This window comes from Heterocephalus glaber, unplaced genomic scaffold (assembly GCF_053883595.1).
Source record: "Heterocephalus glaber isolate CG9 unplaced genomic scaffold, H.glaber_assembly_v1.0 deba00000896, whole genome shotgun sequence".
NCBI lineage: Eukaryota > Metazoa > Chordata > Mammalia > Rodentia > Bathyergidae > Heterocephalus > Heterocephalus glaber.
This window is the reverse complement of record NW_028258170.1, coordinates 2,030,745-2,054,888: the sequence shown is the minus strand read 5'-3', so window position 1 is coordinate 2,054,888 and position 24,144 is coordinate 2,030,745. Positions and strand designations below refer to the sequence as shown.

The following is a 24,144-nucleotide window of genomic DNA, read 5'->3' as shown; positions in this document are numbered from 1 at the left end:
TAAATAGTTCCTCAAAAGTGTAAAAACATAGCATACCTCCCCATCATATATTTCTTTTTTTCAAATATTTATTTATTTATTTATTTTTTGTATTAAATTCTTTTATTGGTACATTGTAGGTATACAACACAATTACATTTCTCATTGGGAATTGTACCTTTACATAATGCATCTTGGTTCTTATTTTTCCCCATTCCTAGCACTCCCTTCACACCCTCCACCCTTCCCTATTTACAAAGACTTTATTTCCATTTTTTCCATTTCTCATCATTTTTTCCTTTCCCTTCTTTCCTTTCCCCTGCCCCTTCCACTACACCTACCCCTTTGGACCTTTTCTTCCTATTTTACATTATCGATTATTCATTCTAATAATTGGTACATTTTAGGTATACAACATAATGACACTCATCATTGGAAATTTGCACCTTTACATAGTCTCTCTTGGTTATTATTTTTCACCCTTGCCCAGCCCTCCCTTCAACCCCTCCAGTCCTCCCTATTTACAAAGATTTTGTTCCTATTTTTCCATTTTCTCATATTAATCCCATCATATATTTCTTTGGTCACTAGACAGTGTAGGTTTAATGTTTGAAAATTTAAATGAGTATTTAAAAATCAATTTAAAGCATGTGCAATGTTGCACTGCACATTACTATCACATATGTTAGCACATACTTAACCAATGATACCTTCTGCATGAATCACAGACTTTAGATACAGTTCCCATCTGGTGAAGGTAATTACTAGGCAAAAGACCAAGGTTAAAAGGGAGAGGAGTCAAGGCCTGGTGGTGCTGGCCTGTAATCCCAGGACTCTGGGAAGCTGAGACAGGCAGATTCCAAGTTCCAGCCTTATTTCAGATAATTTATTTGCTTTGTTGGACCCTACATCAAAATAAAACAAAACTAAGTTCCTGGGGATGTTGCTCAGTGTGAAGATTCTGCAGTGAGTCCCAAGTACTACAAAAAACAAGAATGTATTAAGTTTCAATCATATAAAATCTAGATGTTTCTGACTAAAATAAATCAAAGATTAACTAATGTTAATATATATCACTTTTAATGCTCAACCAATTCCAGTTTTTTATGCAATGCATTCATCTATTCCTCCATGAATGGCTATTTAGATTGCTTCAACATATTGGTGATTTTGAATTATGTTTCAATGAGCATGATGCAGTGTAAGATACACACACACACACGCACACACACACACACACACACACCCGCATGCAGAAACCCACAGTCTGTTAGTAAAAGTCCCTGATAATTAGCACAAAATCTCCAGGCATCTCATTAGGATGCCAGATGCTTTAGGGTAGTGAAAGAATTGTTTGGCATCTCCTTGGGGAGGGTACGAAAAGTTCAACGGTGCTTATAGTGATTCCTCTGATATAAGCACATTTGAAAATCTAGAGAGATATTTAAACACAGGTAAGAGAGACAACATGGTGCAAACATATGGTGCTGCCAGTGTCCATAGAAATGGCCACATTTTCTTGTAGCTTTGTAATGTCATATAAATGGCCATTTTTTACTCAATTTCTGAGCCTTTCACTACACCTGAATGCCCAAGAAACAAAAGGAACTCTGTTTTATTTCCTTCCTATAAACTTTTGAATCTTCCACCTAAACTGAGATGGAAAATACTCAATAATTTTGAGACGCACATGTAAGTCTGAATTTCTTAAAAAACAATAATATAAAATCATATCTAATGGATGCCAAAACTAAGGAGATAAAGCATTAGTAAAAATAAGTGATTTAAAAAAATAATAGCTCATACACAGGGATTCAATCTCTCATTCTGGTATTCTTTCAATCTTTAATTATTTTTTACTCCAGGCTCTTTTTGTGGTTCTCTGAAAAAAATTTAATATGCAATGTGTAAACAAATATGTAAATGTAATTCCCAACTGAGGTTTTGAAGAGAAAATGGAATTCCTCCCTCATGTGGTATTTTGAACAGATTAATTTCAGAATCAAGAGTGTCATAATATTAAGTTCAAGGGTGATGACACAGTGTTCATTCTGCAGTGGGGTCTGATTATTCACATAGAGGAAATGTTTCATCTTTGCTACTTACAGGAAAATTGACACCACATGCATTTTAATTTTTAACTTTTCATGATTGCAAATCAAGCTAAAACAAAATAAAATAGAATAAAATAAAATGCTTTCTACACCATTTGCTAAAGATATTTCTGTAAGATTGTAATCTGGTACATTGTACAAGAGCATTTACAAGGGGCAGAGGAGGACATAGGTTGTCACAATTCTATAAGCAGTGTTTTAATTGAGACACGTGAAAAATGCATACAATCACTTTACACATAATGTTGAAACTTGTATGGTTTTATTTGTTCCTAATTATGTTAGAGAAAGCCACTACACAGTTTTCACTAAAAGTACATTATTCTATTTCTTTCACTTAACCAGGGGTGATAATGTCTTACTTTAAGAGGCCAGCCACCTGCCCCTATGCAATTCTCTTAAATCTTCAATTTGTTAGAGATGTTCAGACATATTTTATTGGTTATATACAAGTTTGTCTGCATTATGTGTTATAGCATATAAGGAGAAATTCTTGTGAACTTACTGTGCAGAAAGATTTCAACCATCAGGAATGCATGTCTACTATGTATATTTTTATCTTTATAATATTGTGTATCATAGTAAAAGTTCTACAGAGTGTAAAAACATAATAATTATATGAAAAATTTTGAACTTTTTAATTTAAAACATAGCATCTCTTCTTCTGAAATGAATATTGTGCATCTTCATTGCATAAAATCAGTTCCAATGATTTCTCTCATATTTGCTCTGATTTCTCCATGTTCCTGGAGATGAATGCCTGTAACATACATCTGATCATTTCCCTGTAAGTAAGTATATTCAGACTGTAATAACAATGTCATAGGAAAGAATAATGTTTAAGTAAATGTCTATCATCTTCTTTTGTATGTGTGTGGTACTGAGGTTTAAATCCAGAGCCCTTGCACTGAACCCTCTACCCAGCCCTTTCCTTCCTTCCTCCTTCACTCCCTCTTTCTCTGTTTTTCTTTCTTTTCTTTCCTGTTCCTTTGCTTCCCTGCCTCCCTCACCCCTCTTCCCCCCATGCAATCTTCCTGATTCAACTCACAGTGCTGGGATTACAGGCTTGCTTCACCATTCCTGGCTCACAGTAATGTTTAAAATGCTATTAAAGGGCCAGGGATTTAGCTCAGTGGCACCACACCTGCCTAGTAAAGTCAAGGTCCTAAATTTGATTTCCAGTATCAAAAATAAAATGAAAATTAAATGAAATAAAATACTATCAAAATAATTATAAACAAATAGGAGATAAGAAATCTAAAATAATCTACTCTTTGTTTAACTTTAGGCTTAGAGTGGGTGTGGGTGGTAGAGATTAAGGCTCACTTGTTTGTACATATTCTATTGTCTTATTTATGTTAGCTTTGCATAATAATGTCTGTTCTCCAGGTGATAATACTCAAATTTTATTGATTCTTTTTGTGTAACTACTGAGAACAGGTCTTCTGATTGTCCTGGATTGAGGGACCCAACCTTACATCATTTACTGAGTTCATTCTGGTGGGCATCACAGATCACCCTGAACTGAAGGCTCCACTGTTCCTCCTGTTCCTCGTCATCTACCTAATCTGGTAGGCAACCTGGTAATTAGGGCAACCTGGGAATGAGCATCCTCTCCTAGGTGGACTCCCATATACTTTTTCCTTAGGCACCTGGCTCTCACTGATCTTGGCTATTCTACAGCCGTGGGACCAAAAATGCTGGTAAATTCTGTAGTGGATCAAAATACAATCTTGTACTATTTTTGCACTGCATAACTGGCTTTCTTTACTATGTTCATCATCAGTGAGCTTTTTTCTCTCTCTCTCTGTGATGTCCTATGACCCCTATGTGGCCATCTGTAACCCTCTTCTCTACATTGCCATCATGTCACCGAGTGTGTGGGGTACTAGTGGGGATTCCCTATCCCTACTCCACATTTGTGTCTCTTCTCATTTCTGTAAAGATTTTTCACTTTGACTTTCTGTGGATATAATGTCATTAATCATTTCTACTGTGATTGTATCCCCTTGATTTCATTGCTCTGCTCAAATATTCATGAAGTTGTATTTATAATCATGATACTTGCAGCTTTTGATTTGATTTCCTCTCTCTTGATGGTCCTGGAGTCCTACTTACTTATCTTCACAGCCATTCTTGGGATGAACTCTGCAGAGAGCAGGCACAGGCCTTCTCCACCTGTGGGTAATGCCTGACTGTGGTCACTATGTTCTATGGGATGCTGATATTTATCTACATGCAGCCCAAGTCCAGTCACTCTAGTGACACTGACAAAGTGGTTTCTATATTTTATACCCTCGTCATCCCCATGTTGAATCCTTTGATCTACAGCTTGAGGAACAAAGATATGAAGTATGCTCTTCATAGGACATGGAAAATCATATGCAAATATTTTTCTTTCAAGGCACTTCTCCACAGATTGGCTCTACTTCTCTTCAAAGTTTGGACATTTGGGTACTACTTAAATTTCAAAATTTTATAAATGCATCAGTGAACAACATATTTAAAAACTATGCCTTTCTTGAGGTACAGTGGTCAATTTTAGTGTAAAATTCAAAGAAGTTTTCTAGTACATTACAATTTTGGGGTCTAACAATAAAGCTGGAATGCTATGTGGGAGTGTAAAGGAGTAGTCAGCACAGAAGATGAGAAAAAAGCCTTTTGTTCTTTGAGGTACTGGGGATTACTCCTACAGCCTTCACACTAAGCTACATCCCCAGCATTTATCTATTTGTTTACTCATTTATTTTGAGACAGGTTCTTCAAAAGTCTTTAATTTGTTCAGGGGGAGCTTGAATTTGTGATCCTCTTGCCTCAGTCTCTCATAATGCAAAAACATTTTTTTGGTATTCTCAATAATTACAATAAACTTCCTGTATCCAGGTGTGATTTTGTGTCTGTGCCTCTGTTTTTATGTAAGATCAATCTTACTATTTTAGGCTTCAAATACTCCTAGGTGGTTGTGTTACAATCAGACTTGATTGCATTTTCAAGAGGTTCATTTTAGCAGTATGATCACAAAGAATATGTCATATGAACATATTCAAGTGTTCTAAGTAGATATCCTAATGTTGTGATCTTGGCATACATTGGTTTTCTCATGAACGACTTTATGTTAATATCTAATCCCAATAGAGTATATTCACTAAACAAAATGTGCTATTCAGCAATCCATAGGTCTAGCACAGTATGCAATTTTGTGTAATTCAGTTTACTTATATATGCGAGTGAAAGCGCAGAGGGAATACACATTAAAATATGAATAAAATATTATTTGAAGAATAAAGACCTGTGTATTTTTCATCTGGTAATAAAAATTACTAATGAGTTCTGACAATAGAAATCTAATTCATTTTGATGAAAATGTACCGCACAGTTTTTCCTTCATATATACAACACAATATTATAATTTCCTAAAAAATGCATCCTGCAATAACAGAATCAAATCGTTGCATTGAAGAGACACTCAGTGAAATAAATAGGACACACATGTAAATACTGAATGGTTTCTCTGGTGTGAGAAACTGAAAGTGTAAATAAGGATCAAAAGGCATAATAAATAATGTGAAATAGGAAGAAAAGGTCCAAAGGGGAAGGGAAAGTTGGAGGGGTTTGGTAAGGTAAAGAAGGGAATGGAATTGATATAAGAAAATAAAAAAATAGAAACAAAGTCTTTATAAATTGGAAAAGGTGGAGGGGTTGAAGGGAGGACAAGGGAATAGGGAAATAATAAGAGCCAAGATATATCATGTAAAGGTAAATGTAACGATAAAATTAATTTTTAAAAAGAAATGTTAATATTAGTTGGTGGGTATGGAAATATGTAATTTAATGTTTCAAATTACTTTTTATTTTCCCAAAGTACTTTTACCAATTATTTCTGTTAGAATAGTTATTTTCTAATACTTTAAATTGAAATATCCAAATGGGAGTTAATTACCTTATTATACTATTTCCAAAATAAATGTTTTTCAGAATTTCAATAGATCTCAAAAAATGTGCATAAAGAAAATGACATATGCTTAGGTATAATAATATGTCATATTCATTTAATTTTAAGTCAATATACATTTTATAATTTATATATTATATTAAAAATTTTAAATTTTTCCCTTGTATACATACTTTGCAAAATTCAGATTGGCAAATAAGTGAAATAATTGCTAAGATAATAGGAGAAAATAGAATGATATATCTTATACAATGCTTCATCAATTTCAGTAAAATTGAGAATAAGAGAAATTAAATAAAAAGTGGTGGGACACTATAAATACTGTAATAAGCCAATGCATAGGTGAGCTTAGGATCATAAGCACTGGTGTACTGAGCACTTCAGTTGGGCCTCAGAAACTCACTCGGATGAATTTTATGAATACAGAAGATTTAAAAATTGAAATTTATAGTAAAATAACATTTTACTGTAGAGACCCCTGCAGTCAGATTCCAGTACCCACCTGCCCAATGTGCGATGCAAGCCTGAGGAAAAGAATACACTCGGAGACGGAACTAAGAGAAAGAAAGTGGGAGTCAGGATGACCAGTGCCCAGACAACTGACAAAGACCTTGGACAGTCCCAGCCACTGACATTTATTGACAATCAATTGGGGTAAAGGCGAGGTGTGGTTTCTATGGAAATTAATGTAAACAAGGCTCAGAAAGGACAAGACTAAGAATTCTCTAATTAGGAACAGAATAGTCAAAATATATGATTGTAATTAGAATATTGTCCTAGTCTGAAGGTTTAGTTGTGGGAATGGAACTCAGGAGTGAGTTACTCTGACCTCGGCACATAGGCTTCAGCCAGACTCACTCCTATAAACAATCCAGTCGTGGGGTTAACTATTCACAGGCTGCTTTGGGCATAATCAGTATTACAGTCCTCTGCACTACCTGACCCCCAATTTGCCCCCAGGCAGACTGATTTATGAATTCTACTCAGGGCTTAAGAAAAAAGAAATAAACAATGCCTACAAGTTCCTGGAAAGGCTAAACAGGAGTCATGATTTCCACTTTTTGAAAAGTACCACAAAGATGGAGAAGGCATCTTGTAGGTGAAAATTCTAAACATAATACAAACTGATGAACATAAAAAACACAAAAACAGCAAAATTCCATATTGAATTTAAGCCAGGAATTTATGTTTGAGCTAATATTTGAAGATCAAAATATTATTCATCAGTTAGGAAACTGAAAATTAAAAAGCATAACATACCAAAAAAAAAAAAGTATAGCATACCAATAGGTATAAAACATGTAAAGTTCCAAGATGCATTAATTACAAAAAAATGTTTCCAATCTAATATTAAAATAGAGCTCCCCTTGGGTGTACAGGATGGATGTGTCTCCCTGGTACTTTTGGACCACAGACCTTTTTTTTTTTTTTTTGTTTTGTTTTGTTTTTGCTGCAATGGCTTTTGTTGATATGCAACCATCTGCCACACAGATCTGTGCTCAGGAAACAAACACAGAGCCTGTGTTCCGCCATCTTCACTTCCTGTCCTGGTGGAGTTGCACACAGGGACAGGGAGTGGTGGTCACATCTACTTTATCCTTCTGTAGATGCAAGGAAATTAGTCATATCTTCTACCACATCTTTTCTCTCCTCTCAATTTCTCATTCCATTGTGCACGGGCTAGATTCCACTCTCTTTTTTTTCATCCATTCATTTTAAAAATTATCTTGTCTTGTCACTCATAAGAAAGAATTTATCTTTCTTCACTTATTAGCATTCACCATATCCATTTCATTTTAAAAATTTTTTGGGAATTGCAAATAAAACAAACAACAACAAAAAGTCAAGTTTTATACTGCTTCTTTGTTTATTGAGGCATTTATCTAATATTATTGCCTGATATATTTCAAATGAGAAAAAAGCCCGGATGGAGAAGTGGAGCTTGGCAGGTAGCAATGCCCATTTAAGGCATTTTTTAAGGAAGCAAAGTGTAAATTATATGAACTACATTGTACACATGTTGCGAAATTGTGTCTTTTTATTGGTTTGCTTATAGCTTACTTAGAGAAATATGTCTACAAATTTACTTCGAAGTATGTAAGTTATTTTGTAATTTTGAAAATAGTACTCACAGTATGATACGAAAGTAATAATTGTTTGACCAAAATATCTGCCTGCTTTCGTGTTATACTTTTTAAATTCTGGCTTATTTGAGACTTTCCCATTATATTTTACTTTGTCATACACATATTCCTCAACATTATGTACTATGTAATATTTTTAGGAAGTTCTTGGGGATGCAATTTAGAAAACTATTTAAACCTGCATCAGGACTTCATGTAATTCTTTGGTTTATTATATTTTGTCTCTTGATACTTTGTAACATAGGAAAAATTTTATTCAGTAAGAAACATGAATCATACTATAAATATTTTGTTTTCCTCTTTAAAATATACTACCCTTTTACTTTAAGCAAACATATAGTTTTCATTGTATAATTCAATTCTAACAACTTCCCTCTTAATCCTATGAAATTAGCTCATGTAACATGCACCTTATTTGTTAAATCCACACAAGTATATCACAGTTATAATGACAATGCCCCCAGGGGAGTACTACTATTTAAATATTAATAAAGGTAACATATTATCATTTTTTTACAATACTTTTTAAAGTTTAAATAAGTAACTCGAAATTATAGCACACTGCAATTTTATCTGAAGTTTAGGAATTTGTCATTAGAATATCTTATTTTGCCATGAGCGTACGTAACTTCATAGATTGTAGCTATGAAGTGTAACTAGGTGATTGTTATATAAATAACCATTACAGAATTTAAAATGCAGTACCATAGTTATCCATTTACTTTCATTTTGATTTTTGAAACACCTATGTCTTTATAATATTTGTATAACTATCAACTTTCCATATATTTATCTGTCTACCTAATAGATTTCTACCATTTCTGAAAAAAGATTACTGATGTGGATATTATTTTGAGCTGGAAAATGAATATGATGGGACATTTAACGTGCTAAGGTCCTCTAACCATTAGATGTCAGTAGCACTGTACTTCTATTTAGAAAAACTAAACATCTCTGGAAATGAATAATTTTCTTTTTGAGAAAAATCTGCATAGATGGACCATAAAGAAAGTTGAGCTTATTTTCAAATATTTTAAATTGAAAAATTCCCATGGATTATATTTTCACTAAGTCTACATAACTAAATTCATCCGGGTGATATTATGGAAAAAATGCTGATTATGCTTATGTCTCTTCTCTACCTAGAACAGGTTTTCTGACTGCCCTGGATGGAAGAGCACAGCCTCACATTGATGAAAGAGTTCATTCTTCTAGGTGTCACAGATCACCCTGAGCTGCAGGTTCCACTGTTCCTCCTGTTCCTCATCATCTACCTGACCCCACTGCTGGGCAACCTGGGCATGACCGTCCTCGCCCAGGTGGACCCCAGGCTGCAAACTCCCATGTACTTTTTCCTCAGACACCTGCTCTCGCTGATCTTGGCTATTCTATAGCTGTGGGACCCAAAATGTTGGGAAATTTGTGGCTGATCAAAATACAATCTAATATTATGGTTGCACTACACAGCTAACTTTCTTAACTGTTCCCTTGGGTAGTGAGATTTTTATTCTCTCTGTGATGTCCTATGACTACTATGTGGTCATTTGCCACCCACTGCTGTACACTGTCATCAGGTCACAAAGAGTGTGTTGGATGTTGGCTAAAATACATTTGTGTCTCTCCTGGCCACTATAAAGATTTTTACCTTACCCTTCTGTGGCCACAATGTCATCAGTCATTTTTACTGTGACGGTCTCCCCTTGTTATCCTTGCTGTGCTCAAATACTCAAGAAATTGAATTGATAATCATATTTGCCACTTCTGATCTGATTTCTTCTCTCCTGGTGGTCCTCATGTCCTACCTTCTCATGGTCACAGCCATTCTCAGCATGAAGTCTGCAGAGAGAAGGCACAAGGACTTCTCCACCTGTGGGTCCCACCTGACTATGGTCACCATAGTCTATGAGACATTGATATTTACGTATGGGCAGCCCAAGTCCAGTCACTCCAGTGACACTGACCAAGTGGCTTCTATATTTTACACCCTGATCATCCCCATGTTGAATCTTTTGATGTATAGCTTGAGGAACAAAGATGTAAAATGTGCTCTTCATAGGAAATGGAAAAATATATACAATACTTTTCATAAAATTTATGTATGATATGAATCCTACAAATCAGGTTTGGATGAGAGGCTGCTTTGATTTCTTCCAGAATGAATCACAGACAAGTTCATTCAGTGTATACTGAAATATTGCCCTTCTTGGTACTAGTTAAACTTCAAAACAGTTAAAACAAAATTAATGCAGAAAACAATAAAAGGCTTTGCCTCCTTTATTGAAGAGAAATAACTTACAAACATTACAATTGAAGAAATGATCCAGTACAGTCAAAGAGTTTAGGATCTGTGGACCAAGTGCAGGCAAGGAGACAGTTTGCTGAGTGAGTGCCTAACAGCAATAGGTACAGTGAGCAGGAGTTAAATGCTGCCTTTGCTCTTCTCAATTATTACAAGGAACTTCCCAGTGTCTGTGTGTTATTTGTCTCTGTTTCCTGTTTTGCATAAGGAAAAGCAGTCTTGCTTTTTTAGGCTCCATCACATCTACAGGTCGTGTTAATATCACTCTTGGCATTGTACTCAGGATGCTTCATTAATATGATGATTGGAAGGAATCGATTCTGATTACTCCAATGTATTATTCCATGCAGGGATCTTAGGGTCCTTCTTTCTTCATACTGATATCCTACTTTCTTATAAGAGCACAGAAAAGTCTATTAATGCAAAATAGCTGGATATCAGGCAAACTATAGTTTTAGCAGAGCATATAATTTTATCTAAATCAGTTGATTGTTTTTATAATAGTGAGTAGACAAATAAAGATAAATTTCTTGAGGTCTACATTTAAGCTTCTGGTCTTTCTTGTTTATTTTCCTTGTTTGCTTGTTCCTGATCTCTTAATGCCTACTTTTCTGTGACCATCAATTACTCTTTCTCATATCTCTAAATGAATATATTAATACTTTATAGTCACTTGTTGTTCTTGCATAAGATAAAGTAGGTTAATTGGCTTACTATCCTGTGACTGAGTTTACTCATATTTGATACATATGACAGTGTACAATACTTTGGGTGATGGTCCATTGTTTGAGTGCATCATTATTAGAATTCAACTTCTGGAAAGCAAAGAGAGATAATGCCACTAACTGAGAATGTATTATGAATGTATTGATGCATATGCTTGTCTTTTCTAAACACTTATCCCATAAACTTCATTCTCCTGCATTTTTCAGAATTTATACCATTCCATATTCACAGGATTTTAATTGTACCATAGAGAAACTGTTCTGTTTTTGTAGGAGGGCATCACAGAACAAAATTACCTGTGTAGCTAATGCACATGAATAACAATAAATATTTGGATTAGTGAAATCCTATATATGTTGTCATGCTAAGGATGTGTTACTGAAACATTAATTCAGTTGATTATTTTATTACAATATAATTTTGTAACTAAGCTTAATCTATTTATATCTGTGAAAATATTGTAATTCCTTAGAAAATAAATGCTTGGAAGGAGGAAAGTGAAATGTTAATTTCAATTATTGTTGGTAATAAAATACTGAAAAAATTTCAATCACTGCATTTTAAAATTATGTTTTCCAAATTACTTTCAGAGATTACAAATTTTATTATGAAAGTAATTTTTTTCTAATATTTGTTTATAAAAATATAAGATGAATTAAAATAATCCATTATTCTGCTTGTATTAAAAGTCTCAATAGTACTGCTAATCCCTCAACTATTGAAACAAAAACAGAAAAAAAAGGGTGTAGTGGTTCAGAATTATATAATAGGTTTCATTCATTTGGGAAGTTAAACTGCATTACATTATCAAGTAACTTTATAAATATTTTCAAAAAGTTTCATATTTTATTGATAAAATATTAGTTTTAAAAACCAGGAATTAGAAACTGATGAAATTGTTGTTATTGTAATTTGAGTAAATAGGATTTAATACTCTGCACAATCACAACTCATATTAAATGCAGTTTACAATAAAAAATATAAAAAGTGGGATGTGTCTACAAGAAAACAATCTGTAATTAAGAAATGAGTCATAAGTTTGGTATATTGTATTTTGTGAAAACATACACAGAATTATGAGTGAAATAAATCTTTGATTGAGTAGAATTTCAAAGTGGAAATTCTAATAAAAAATAACTGCTCTCACTGTAAAATCAGGTTCAAGTGACTTTATGAATTTTATTTAATGATTATAGGGAAAGTATTCACTAATTTGTATGAGTTCTTCCAGAAATGTAGATAGTATATTTTCTAAGTCTTCAGGGACTATTTCCCTAATATCAATAGCAGATGATGATATATATTAGAAAACTCTAAACAACATATTAGTTGGTGACACTAGCAATATGTGAAAAACTTAATGTATAATATTGAATTTAAAGAAGGAATCAATATTTGTATATTTAAAAATTATTTTAATTCATTATATAATAATGGTGAAGTTATACATATATATTTTTATATCATGTCAACATATGTGAAAAGAGTTTTAGAATTTCTAACTAAAAGTCTTAAAATAGATAGTGTTCTTCCTCTCCTTCTCCTTTCCTTCTTTTTTATTCATAGTACTATTTCATTACAAGCCTTTTCTCCTACAAGAGTAGATTTTATGCTTTAATTTAAAAAAGTCTTCCTAGCAACAGAATGTTCTGCAGGATACCCTTTACACAAGATAATAAATTGTAATAGTATCTCCAAATTCTATTAGCAGAACGTTCTGTTTCTTTATATATTTCTAAAAGAGCATGCCTACTTTGTTTGGAAAGGTTTCTCCACTTCTATTCATGTTTTTTTCTTCTTCAAATGTCAAATTATCCTCATGGTCACTGATGCTCACTATCTATGCATATCCCAGAAGTTCAAACAAGGAATGCTCTCATGTGCATGTACATGCGTGTATGTGGCTGTGTGTGTATGGGTGCATATAATTCAGTGTGTAAAAGAACCTGAAGCACAAAGTAAAAATCAAAGGTAGAGAAAGTTATGATTTTCAAATTTGCAACATACAAATAATCACAAATATCATAACAGAACAAACCATAATTAGGAAAAACATAAAATAGTTCATAAATTGAATTAGTATTTGTCTTAAAATCCTTAAAAATAAAGGGTATGTACATAGAAATCAGAAAAGGAAAAATATCATATAGTATGCATGTAATTAGGTAACCTGAAAAATATAAATGTAAATTTATGTGAAACATTCTTACAAACTCTGGAAACTGAAAAACTTCAAAGTGTAGGGTTTCCAAATAATGATGAGTAGATGGAATGAAATAAATATTTCACTCTACTGGTGGAGTATAAGCATTATGGACTCTGGAAAAAACTGTAAATGTTTAATGAGTTTATTTATTACACAAATCAAGGGATAATTTATATATAAATCCTTTAGTATCAATAAGTCCAAAGCATATATCTGAGTGAAAAATAAATTTGTAGTATTAGATATTTAGTCTCCTGTAAATTAATGTAAAATGCATGGGAAATTATACAGTAGATTGCTAAACAGTTCATGACCATATAGTTAACAATAAAAAAATTCATATGCATGACAAATTTCAGATGTAGGTCTAGTAAAGTTGTTAATTTGTTACATTTAGGATGAATTTTAAAGAAAAAAGGTATATAAAGTTTAAGAAAAAAGGATATATAAATTTTGCTTATATTACTACACCATTTAATAATAAATCAATGATTAATGTAAACAGGCAAAGTCAATTTTATTTCCCTATACCATTCACTATAAATTAAAATTCATTATAAATTAAAAATAAATAAATCAAATTTAGGAGAATATGTATTTATAAGGGTAACATTAGAGCCTTTACAGTAGTAGAATGAGTAGCTAAATTATTAAAAATTTGATTGCATTGCAAGTACAAACTGTTGTGAAACACCTATATAGCAATAGCCATCAAAGTGGATGAAGACAATTTTATTGCATGTGATACACAAAATTTGTCAAAGAGAATGTATAAAAGTTTATGAGGAAGAAGTAAATTTGTTAATTCATTTAAAGGCACAGATAACAAATTGTTACATCTGATTTACTAAAACTATTTCTGTAAGCATTTACAAATATTTTGTTGAGGTAAAGTTCACACAATATATTATTAACTATTTTAAGGGGAACAACTTGCCAGTAATCATTACAGCCATGATTTGTCCAACAGACACTTCTATACAGTATAGTTTCAAAATATTATCAGCATTTTTAGTTACATATTTGTTGTCTTAACTTCCAAAGGGCTATTGGTACCAGCCACCATCATAGAAACAAAACTCTCCTTTCAAAGAGATCATTGAGAAATAGTAGTATACTTTAAAGAACATTGTGAACAAAAATGGAGAAAAGAGGAATAGAGATTTAGTGTATAACACAGGACCTGTTGATTCTTAGAGTGACCTAACTATTGCAGCGTAGACAACAAACACCACCTGCCCTACCTAGGTATTTTCCCAACTTTAAATCAGTGTACCAGCTCCTCTCTTTTTATATTCTTTTTATCCTGCCCTCCTTACTTTTCCCTCTGCATTACAATTATAATCTATGTAATTATTCTGCCTTTCTGTTAAACACAGCTATTACTTTTTGAATCTCAAAGTCCTTTAAATTTCTTATCCCTCAGTTGTCACCTTTTATTCCATAACTGTTGGCTTTTTCACTACTTCTAAAATATATTCTTAAGCAACAACACATTGTTTGAGGCAGGAATATTTTTGGTGGAGGAACACAGTAGATGACACAGACAATTTTTAAAAAATTATTACTTAATTTAAAAAATGTATATGGATTTTGGTTAGGTGAAATGAGAAATTCAAAGCATCTGTTTCCTAAATTGAAATTCTGACAAGAAAAGCAGTTTGAACTACAATGTTCAAAATAAATTTTCAATGATTAAAAAATATATTTCAAAGATATAATAAAATGTACTATTGAATTATAAAGGTTACTAATGTTCACACAGACATAAAATAACTGATTAAAGGCAGTAACTTTAATCAAATTTTAATTAAATGTAGTAACATCATGATTTTTCAATGTGTTATCAATACTTTTGTAACAGTTGAAAAATACAAGCTCTGAAAAATACAAGCTCTGAAAAACAATGAGCTAAGCCCTTAGGCAGAAGACATGATGAAAAGTCTCTTAGCTATGTTTTATGAGGAGAAGAATACATTATCAAACCTGTGTTGCAGAATTCATATCAACTTTCATCTTGTTCCAACAGCTAATTAATTGTCATTATCACCATTTTTCCATCTAATCACTTTCAGACACTCAAATACTAAAATCATAGTTGAACAAAATATTTCCTTACTTGTCATTGTCACATTCTCTGAATTTTTGTGGAGATGTATTATGTTTAATGCATTATTCTATGTCTTCCTTACTTTCTGGTCCTTGGGACTTAGTACCAGGCACCCACAATTTAAAGGAGAAGTTTTTTTGGGGTTAGAGTTTATAGAGGATTCATTCCACAGAAGCCTGGCTCCAAGGCAAGAAGGACATGGTGGAAACATCTAGGAGGGGAAACTTTCTTGGGTGTTGGCTGCCAGGAAAGAGAGAAGGAAGGGGCCTTAGAGGGAGATGTGGTACATCCTTCAGCTCATGACCCCCGTGCCCCAACTCTGTGGACCAGGGCCTCTTCTGACAGCACCTCAGCTCTGGACTCTTGAATCCACTGAAGAGTGCAGCCCTGCAGGTTTCAATCACCTTCCAAACACACAAGGCCCTTCAAGGACACCCCAGAGCCAAATCATAACATCTAATCAAATCCAGACCGGTACTGGGATCACATAATAAAGTACCATATCAAAGCAAGTAAAATATTTTTAGCTTAATGAAGTTTAGGCTGATCTCATTAAAAAGATGTGTTGTAACCAAGGATGTCGCACTCACAAGAACTATTCATCTAACTTGCTTGTCAAGAGTCTGAAATTCTCTTACTTTTTCTCCATTACCTGTGTGCCCTTCACCCCCTCCACCCTTTCCCATTTACATAGATTTTGTTTCCATTTTTTTCTTTTCTCATACTTTTTCCTTTCCTTTCTTTACTTTCCCCTTCCCCTTCCACCACCCCTACCTTTTCTTCCTATAGCAAATTATCAATTATTCATTTTAATCATTTTAATCCTTACTTACACATTCAGGTACAAGCACCTGATGATAAATTAAAATGTATTGTTCACCTAAAGTGTACCAATAAAAGAATTTAAGGGGAAAAAAGAGTCTGAAATTCTCAGGTACTAATGGTAGAATTTATGTTGAGAAATGTAATTTTGAAATGAATTCCTTCATATTTATGTAAACTGTATTTGTTATTTTTTTGCAAATAAGGGAAGCACTTCAGGAGGTCTTTCAGAGAAATGTTTATTTGTGGGCTAGGGTGGAGACACATATAATGTTAGTTATGGTGATATATGTAGAGATTAGGGATTGCTAACTAATTACATGCCAATTAGTGTGAGGAAACACACATTAATTGTGAGTACATGCAGATTACAGTGGTTTTATTCAGTGGAATTTATTAAAGTACTGGTACATATATACTAAAATAAAGATAGTTGAAAATATATAGTTGAGTAAAAGTATTAGATATCCAAAAGAGACATACAAAACAATGAGACAGGGACATGCATGAACATATGTGGAGAGAAGAAAATGCACATTGATTTCCTTTGTAAGGATGCACTCCTTTATTCCTTTATGAAGCCACAGGTCAGCTTTTGGAGAGAAGAGACCTGTATAGGGAAGGAGGATGGAATGAGGGATAGGCAAGGAGGAGTGTGGATCACTATGGGATAGGAATTAAGGTCTCATTAGGGTTTAGTTAATTCCTCTAATGGTAAAATATTTGAGTTGCACCCATATTCATAATTTTTATACTTTCTGAATTTTAAAATCATCATAGAGCATGTATAAAGAGTTTTGTCTTTGTCTCAGATACAAAACTTGAAAACCATTACACAAAATGCCGAATGTTGGATGATTACATTTATGGGTGAATAAATCACGCTTTCAACAAATAATACTCTTAAATCCAGATACGTGTGAGAGAGTTAATAGCAATAACAAAGGAAAGCACCTCAATTGTGCACAAAATAATTTGTCAGTTGGGAAATCAAAAATGCCCTGAATAATTAAGAAAACTCAGTGATATGATTGCCTCTTCTCAGCTGCTTTGGGACTATTCAAGAAATAGCATTTTAAAACCTCATGGGTGAGTTTTAAAAGAAAAGACAGTGGGCCAGGGATTTAGCTCAGTGGTTTGGCCACCTGGTGCACAAGCGCAAGGACCTGAGTTCAATCCCCAGTACCAAAAAAAAAAAAAAAGAAAAAGAAAAGACAGTGATAAATTCTTCCTCAGGCAGTCTGGTTGTCTGTCACACAGGAAAAAGAACTTGTTTCATCTTAGATGATGGTTTGAACTAGTCAATATAATTATCAAATTAGTTCCACTCATTAATCAATATTTTTGTTCTATAACTACAATATGTTTTAAAAATTATTACTTTCTTTCTGAGTAAAAAGGGGTTCCTTTTATATTTATTATTGTGTTTGCATCATACCAATAGCCTAAACAAATATCACTGTAAGAACAGGTAAGCATAATTTGAATTCTCTATCCTAAATTCTGTCTAAGCAATTATGTCACTCCTCAGGTGTTGGATTATTCCTTCAGAGGCATAACTGCCTCAAATGAAACTATCTTCCTGTTGAGGTGTCCAGTTGTTCAGGAAGGTAATGTTGTTTTGTCTACTTAATCATGACAGAGTTTCACCTGTGCCATACCAATTTGTGGACTCATTTTACTAATATCATACAGGCCTGGCTTTGTCTTGGTGTAAGTTCTACCAAGATTAGTCCCTGATAAAAGGACTTGGTATATGATTTTCATTTTGTAGGCAATTCCAGAACACATAAATAATATGGAGACTATGAGACAGAAATGGGATAGAGCTATTGGGATTCACTCCTTTTAGATGTATGATGGTGCCCTGCTGATCTCGTCTAGGAATTGTTCTAAAGAAAAGCAGGGAAACTTGAGTATCTATGTATTGATTTCTGTTGCTTATTAGTACAGTGTTGTTCCTTATGTACTAAATCCCAGGCACTTTTAAGCTGCCTTGAAATCTTCCTAGGCACTGTTCCCCAGGAAGGCAGCTAAATGCTCACAGTCTGGGAAATTATCATGTCAGGAAAGCCTACCGGCTCTACAGAACAAGTGAGGAGTGGCCCAGCATGGCAAAAAATGGAGAGATGGAAAGTGCTTTGCAGCAATATTTGCATTAGCAACTGATGATAGAGTTCAAAAGTAGGCATTTTGGGGCAGGCTGATGCACATCATCTTGCACAGGATCATCTCGCCTCTGCTATCTCTTATTTACTTTGCAATTTTTTCCATATGGATGATAAGGCTCAAAACTTATATTTCCTAAAATATTTCTAATTTATACAAGATTGATTTTTTACCAATACATGAAAAATCTCAGCAAGTTTCACCAGTGGAAGAGTGCTGTATCAATACAACTCAGTTTTAGTGAATTTGCTACACCTTGGGCACTCAAAATCTCTGTCTGTTATGCTTTTACTCACATGGTGCAGCCAACTGCACTAACACTTTCATATGATCTGCTTCTCACTGAGGGCTTCAGCAGCCCTGTGCCAGATTCAGTGATGGAGCTGAGTCATTTTAAGTTATATCAGGTAAAAAAAATGTGGTTTATATCACACATCCCCTGGCTTGAACACTAAAAGTTTAGTCATTGTTACTTTCTGAAACGCAATGTCTTTTCATTGTTCTTCCAGAATTAAGTATTTTTAAAGGCTTGAAAAGATGAAAGAAATCTGACAGCACTAGATGAATGTGTTCTAATGGGCACCACAGGCCACCCTGATCTGTGAGTGCTCTTCTTTGGGCCATTCTTCATCATCAATGCAGCCTCAGTGGTCCCAACCTGGGCATGATAGTCCTCACCATGCTGGATGACAAGCTGCAAGCACCTGTGTGATTTTTCTTAGACATCCAGCTTTCATTGATTGTGAGCACTCCATCTCTGCAGGACATTAAACATTGGTAAATTTTGTATCTATTTAAAACACAACCCTCTACAGCTGTTGTGCAGCTAATTTTGTGCATCATACTCATCATTAGTGGACTTTTTACTCTGTCTGCAATGGCTTGTAACTGGAACTGCTTCTTGGCCCTCTGTATAGATATTCTCTTTCAGAGAGTGACTGCTGTCTCTAAAAGTATAAAAAAAAAAGGTAAATGATCTGTGAGAACTATGTTCTGGAAGCATAATATCCACTGAAAAACTAAATCTCAGTTCATTATTTTTCCTAATTTTCACAAACACATGTTAGATTTTATATCAAAATAAATTTCCGAATAACTTATGTACACAAAACAACTTTCTATGCACTATTAAGCTATAACAAACACTTTTTACACATACATTTATTCTCTGCCTTATTTCTTCTTCTAAAACCATGCTCAATGTGATCATTCAAAATTTTCTGTTCATATATCTATTCCATATTTATCAAATATTTTAAAGTTATCAGCTGTACTACCCTTGGTATAATAATTTTATAGGACTATATTTTGTAACAAACAATCAAATGCAGAGTTGAAATTCATCATTAGAATGTCTTGTTATAAAGTTGGTATTATGAATAATTATGTAAGGTCACTATGCAACTTTAATTATATAAATGTGAATTAGAACACTAAAAAACAGTAAAATAAACATAGGGTTATTTAACACAAATGTTTAAACTTCCAATTTTTCTTTGCTCATGTGTATATTTTTCTAAATATATCTTTCTATATTTATCAAAATGTTCCTGTGTTTACCTATTAGATTTCTAGATTTTTTCAGTCATATCAAAAGGTTATTGATGCAGAATTGGACTAGAAGCATATAAAATGTGATGTTCACTGGCTTAACAAGGCTCTCACCTTAGCAGACATATCTTGGGACAAATGAAATATTTAGACAGACAGTATTCTTTTGTGAGTAAAATCATTCCTGATGAGAAACACTAAACTACTTTCTGGATGGGTTTATTTAAAAATATTACACATGAAAAAACTTTGTGTTGATCTTATTTTAACATAATAGAAATCTACAAAGTTGTGGATAACATTGAAAAACTGTTGACTATACTGATATTTCTATCCTGAGTAGGCTTCCTGATCACCCTGGATGGAAGGACACAACCTCACAGCAGTGACTGAGTTCATTCTGTTGGGCATCACAGATTGCCCTGAGCTGCAGGCTCCACTGTTTGTGCTGTTCCTTGTCATCTATGGGATCTCAGTGCTGGGCAACCTAGGCATGATCATCCTCACCTAGGTGGACCCCAGGCTGCAAACTCCCATGTACTTTTTCCTCAGACACCTGGCTCTCACTGATCTTGGCTATTCTACAGCCGTGGGACCAAAAATGTGGTAAATTTTGTGGAAGATCAAAATACATTCTCCAATTATGGTTGTGCTACACAGCTGGCTGTCTTAGTTGCTCTTGTGGGTAGTGAACTTTCTATTCTGTCTGTGATGTCCTATGATCACTATGTGGCCATCTGTAACCCTCTGCTTTACACTGTCATCATGTCACCAAGGACATGTTGGATGCTGGTAACAATTTCCTATCTCTACTGTACATTTGTGTCTCTTCTGTTCACCATAAAGATTTTCACTTTACCATTCTGTGGCCACAAGGTCATCAGGCATTTCTACTGTAACAGTCTGCCCTTGATGTCCTTGGTCTGCTCAAATACTCGTGACACTGAGATGATAATTCTTACCTTCTCATCATTTGATTTTATTTTTCCTCTTCTGATAATCCTTGTATCCTACTTGCTGATTTTCATAATCATACTCAGAATAAACTCTGTTGAGGGAAGGCACAAGGCTTTCTCTACCTGTGGGTCCCATCTGACTGTGGTCACAGTGTTCTATGTGACTATGATGTTTATGTATATGCAGCCCAAATCTAGCCAATCCATTGACAGTGATAAAGTGGCTTCTATATTTTACACTCTGATTATTCCAATGTTGAATCCATTGATCTACAGCTTGAGGAACAATGATGTAAAATATGTTCTTCAAAGGACATGGAAAAAGGTGTGCATTATTTTTTCTTAAAGGTTACATGGAGGAGGAGTCATGGAAAGCAGACTTACTGGAGAAGCTGTTCTCTTTAATTTCAGAAGGTAGGACCAGGGATTTAGCTGAGTTATTCTGCTGCCTCTCATGCAAGCGCAAGTTCCCAAGTTCGATTCCCGGTACCAAAAAATAGGGAAGGGTTGAGGGAGTGAAGGGAGGGCTAGGAATGAGGAAAAAATAAGAACCAAGATGCATTATGTAAAGGTACAATTCCCAATGAGAAATGCAATTGTGTTGTATACCTACAATGTACCAATAAAAGAATTTAATAAAGTGAAAAAGATTGGTCTTCTTGGTAGTAGATAAACCTCTATGCAGTTGAAATGAAATTAGTGAATGAAACAATCAAACATTTTGCTTTATTTGTGTTAAAGTAATGACTTTCATACATCACCCAGTGATACCTAAGTTGTCGAGCTCAATTTATGCCAAATTTGTGTTTGGACACCAGAAAGTTCAAGAACTTCATGTATTTTTCTTATTGAAAATAATGGAAAACCAAATAATTGGTTCTGAGGCACCAAAATTACACATATAAATTTATTTTTCTAGCACTTCAACAAATTTCTCATTGATTTCTTTCTGTAACTCTATCGTGGTTCTCACAGTTTTCCCCTTAGCTTTACACGTGGTGTCACTAACTTTCTTTGGAGCCACCATTGTGATATTTTATGCAAATAATGTGCACAAGAGCACAGTGATGAGTGTTTGAATGCACTAATACAGCATTTGTCTGGGTTAGAGTGGTGGTGGGACTCCAGCATCCCCCTGTGTCAGCTGTGAAGGACCACGCATGACTCACTCTCAGCCAGTATGGGTTTTTGCAAGTCAGATTTTCAGTTTGACTTTCAAGCAAAGTTACAAACACTGAGCAGATAGATTGTTTTGCAACTTTGCTGTTTGATTAGAGAAAAGTTCAAGCTTGGAGCCATTGGACAACTGAGCAATCACTATAATTGAAGAAATATTATAGTATCATAAAATGCTAGTAGGATCTGTACACTTGAAATTCACCAAATGAGAGTGGGTTTGCTTCAGGGGAATAAGGAAGACTGATAGGTACAAGAGGAGGAAAAAGGTCGTTGTGGACTCCTCTGCATTTATAACTTTCTCTCTCTCTCTCTCTCATTCTCGCTTTCATTTTTGATTCTGTGTAAGTAAATGCTGTCTTTCTGTTTCATGCTTCATACATATCTGTGGATTGTGTTAAAGTGAAACTTGGTTTTGTTCTCAGAAGGCTCGGTGCAGTGTGATGATGGAGGGGAAGTGTCTTAAGAATTGGCTCAAAGGCCACTATTGCTCACAATGACCTTAGTCCTGCTTTCTTATCTGTACTGTGCTCTACTTTCTCCTATCAGCTCAAGAGAGTCTACAAGTCAGGACCCCAGAAACCCACAGACCAGTGTACAAATAATTTTTCTAAAGCTATTGATTTTCTATAATAGTAGTGATAGGGAAAAAGTTTGAGACAGCTTAGTAGATTAACTATTAAAGTAGTTGTAGAAGCAAAATAGGTAGTGTGTCCCTTTAAAACTTGCCTGATCTCATTGCTTTTGTTGTTTAAAGTGAAGGTTTATAGCTCCTTTTATCTGTATCTCTACAATAGATAACATTTTAACTCTGAAGAACAAAGTTGCAATGCTTGGGCAAACTTGTGATAAATGTGCCTTAACTGTCATGTGTTTAGGGCTGTAATCAGTAACAGAAACCACCTGTGTCTAACCATTAAACAGGAATTGGAATTTTATTTATTTAAAAAAGACCACTAGGGATGAGATAATGACTAACAAAGGTATAAAAGAGGAAGCAGAACAAAGCATCTGGGCTGATGCTGACCAGACCAGTTTCTGGTGGTCCTACCTGCTTGCAAGTAAACTTTTATTATTTTACCTGAATTCTACATCACCGTGTATTTCTTTCTGCAATTTCCAGAACAGTTACTATCAATTAAGATAAATTTCTTGAGGTCTGCCATATAAACTCTGAGGGTATTTTTTTTCATACTGGCTTAATTTTGATAACATACTGCCTAGTTTCTAATAAAAATTAACTTAATAATACCTCAAAACAATTTTTTTTCTTTGCATAAAATATTTATTCCACTATCAAGTGGGCCTATGGCTCATCCTTATTATTGCTGATTTTCCTCATATTTGGTTCCATTGACAATGTAGTATTTTTTTATAATGTTCTATTTTTGGACTGCATCAATTTTATACTAGCTTTCTACTTTGAGTATAGTATAGTATATATTAAGGTATATACTTATCTTTTCAACATACTTATTCCATACACCTGTCTTTTATTCTCTATGTATTTTTCAGAATTTATAATACCACATCCATGTGATTTTATTTGGATCATATAGAAACTGTTCTGTTTTTGTAGTACAGCAGCATGTAACAAAATTATTTCTGTAGTAAGTCCATGTGAATAAAGATAATTATTGGAAAAATAAAAGACTATAGACATTGTCACACTGAGACAAACATTACTGAAGAGTTAATATAATCCATGATTCTGTTGTCTTAAAACTCAGTAAGTTTTATTTGATTATCTGTGTTTGAAAATATTGGTATTTCCTAGGAAGTAAATATTTGAAATTAATAAGCTAAAATATTAATGTTAGTTATAATTGACTGACAGAGGAAATTTATTCTGTAATATAAATAAAAATTGCTTGTATCTAATTTTAAGCCATAATATGACTTAATAAAATGCGTTATTTTATTTCTATTACAGACTTTGA

General features: G+C 33.9%; 3 pseudogenes; all 3 read left to right on the top strand.

Moving 5' to 3' along the window:
* The first annotated feature begins 2,172 nt into the window (after window positions 1–2,172).
* On the top strand, window positions 2,173–4,575 carry LOC147828873 (olfactory receptor 8K3-like; annotated as a pseudogene).
* Window positions 4,576–9,358: 4,783 nt separating this feature from the next.
* LOC147828872 (olfactory receptor 8K3-like) lies at window positions 9,359–10,291 on the top strand (annotated as a pseudogene).
* A 10,142-nt stretch (window positions 10,292–20,433) lies between these two features.
* LOC101696733 (olfactory receptor 8K3-like) lies at window positions 20,434–21,374 on the top strand (annotated as a pseudogene).
* Window positions 21,375–24,144: the final 2,770 nt, after the last annotated feature.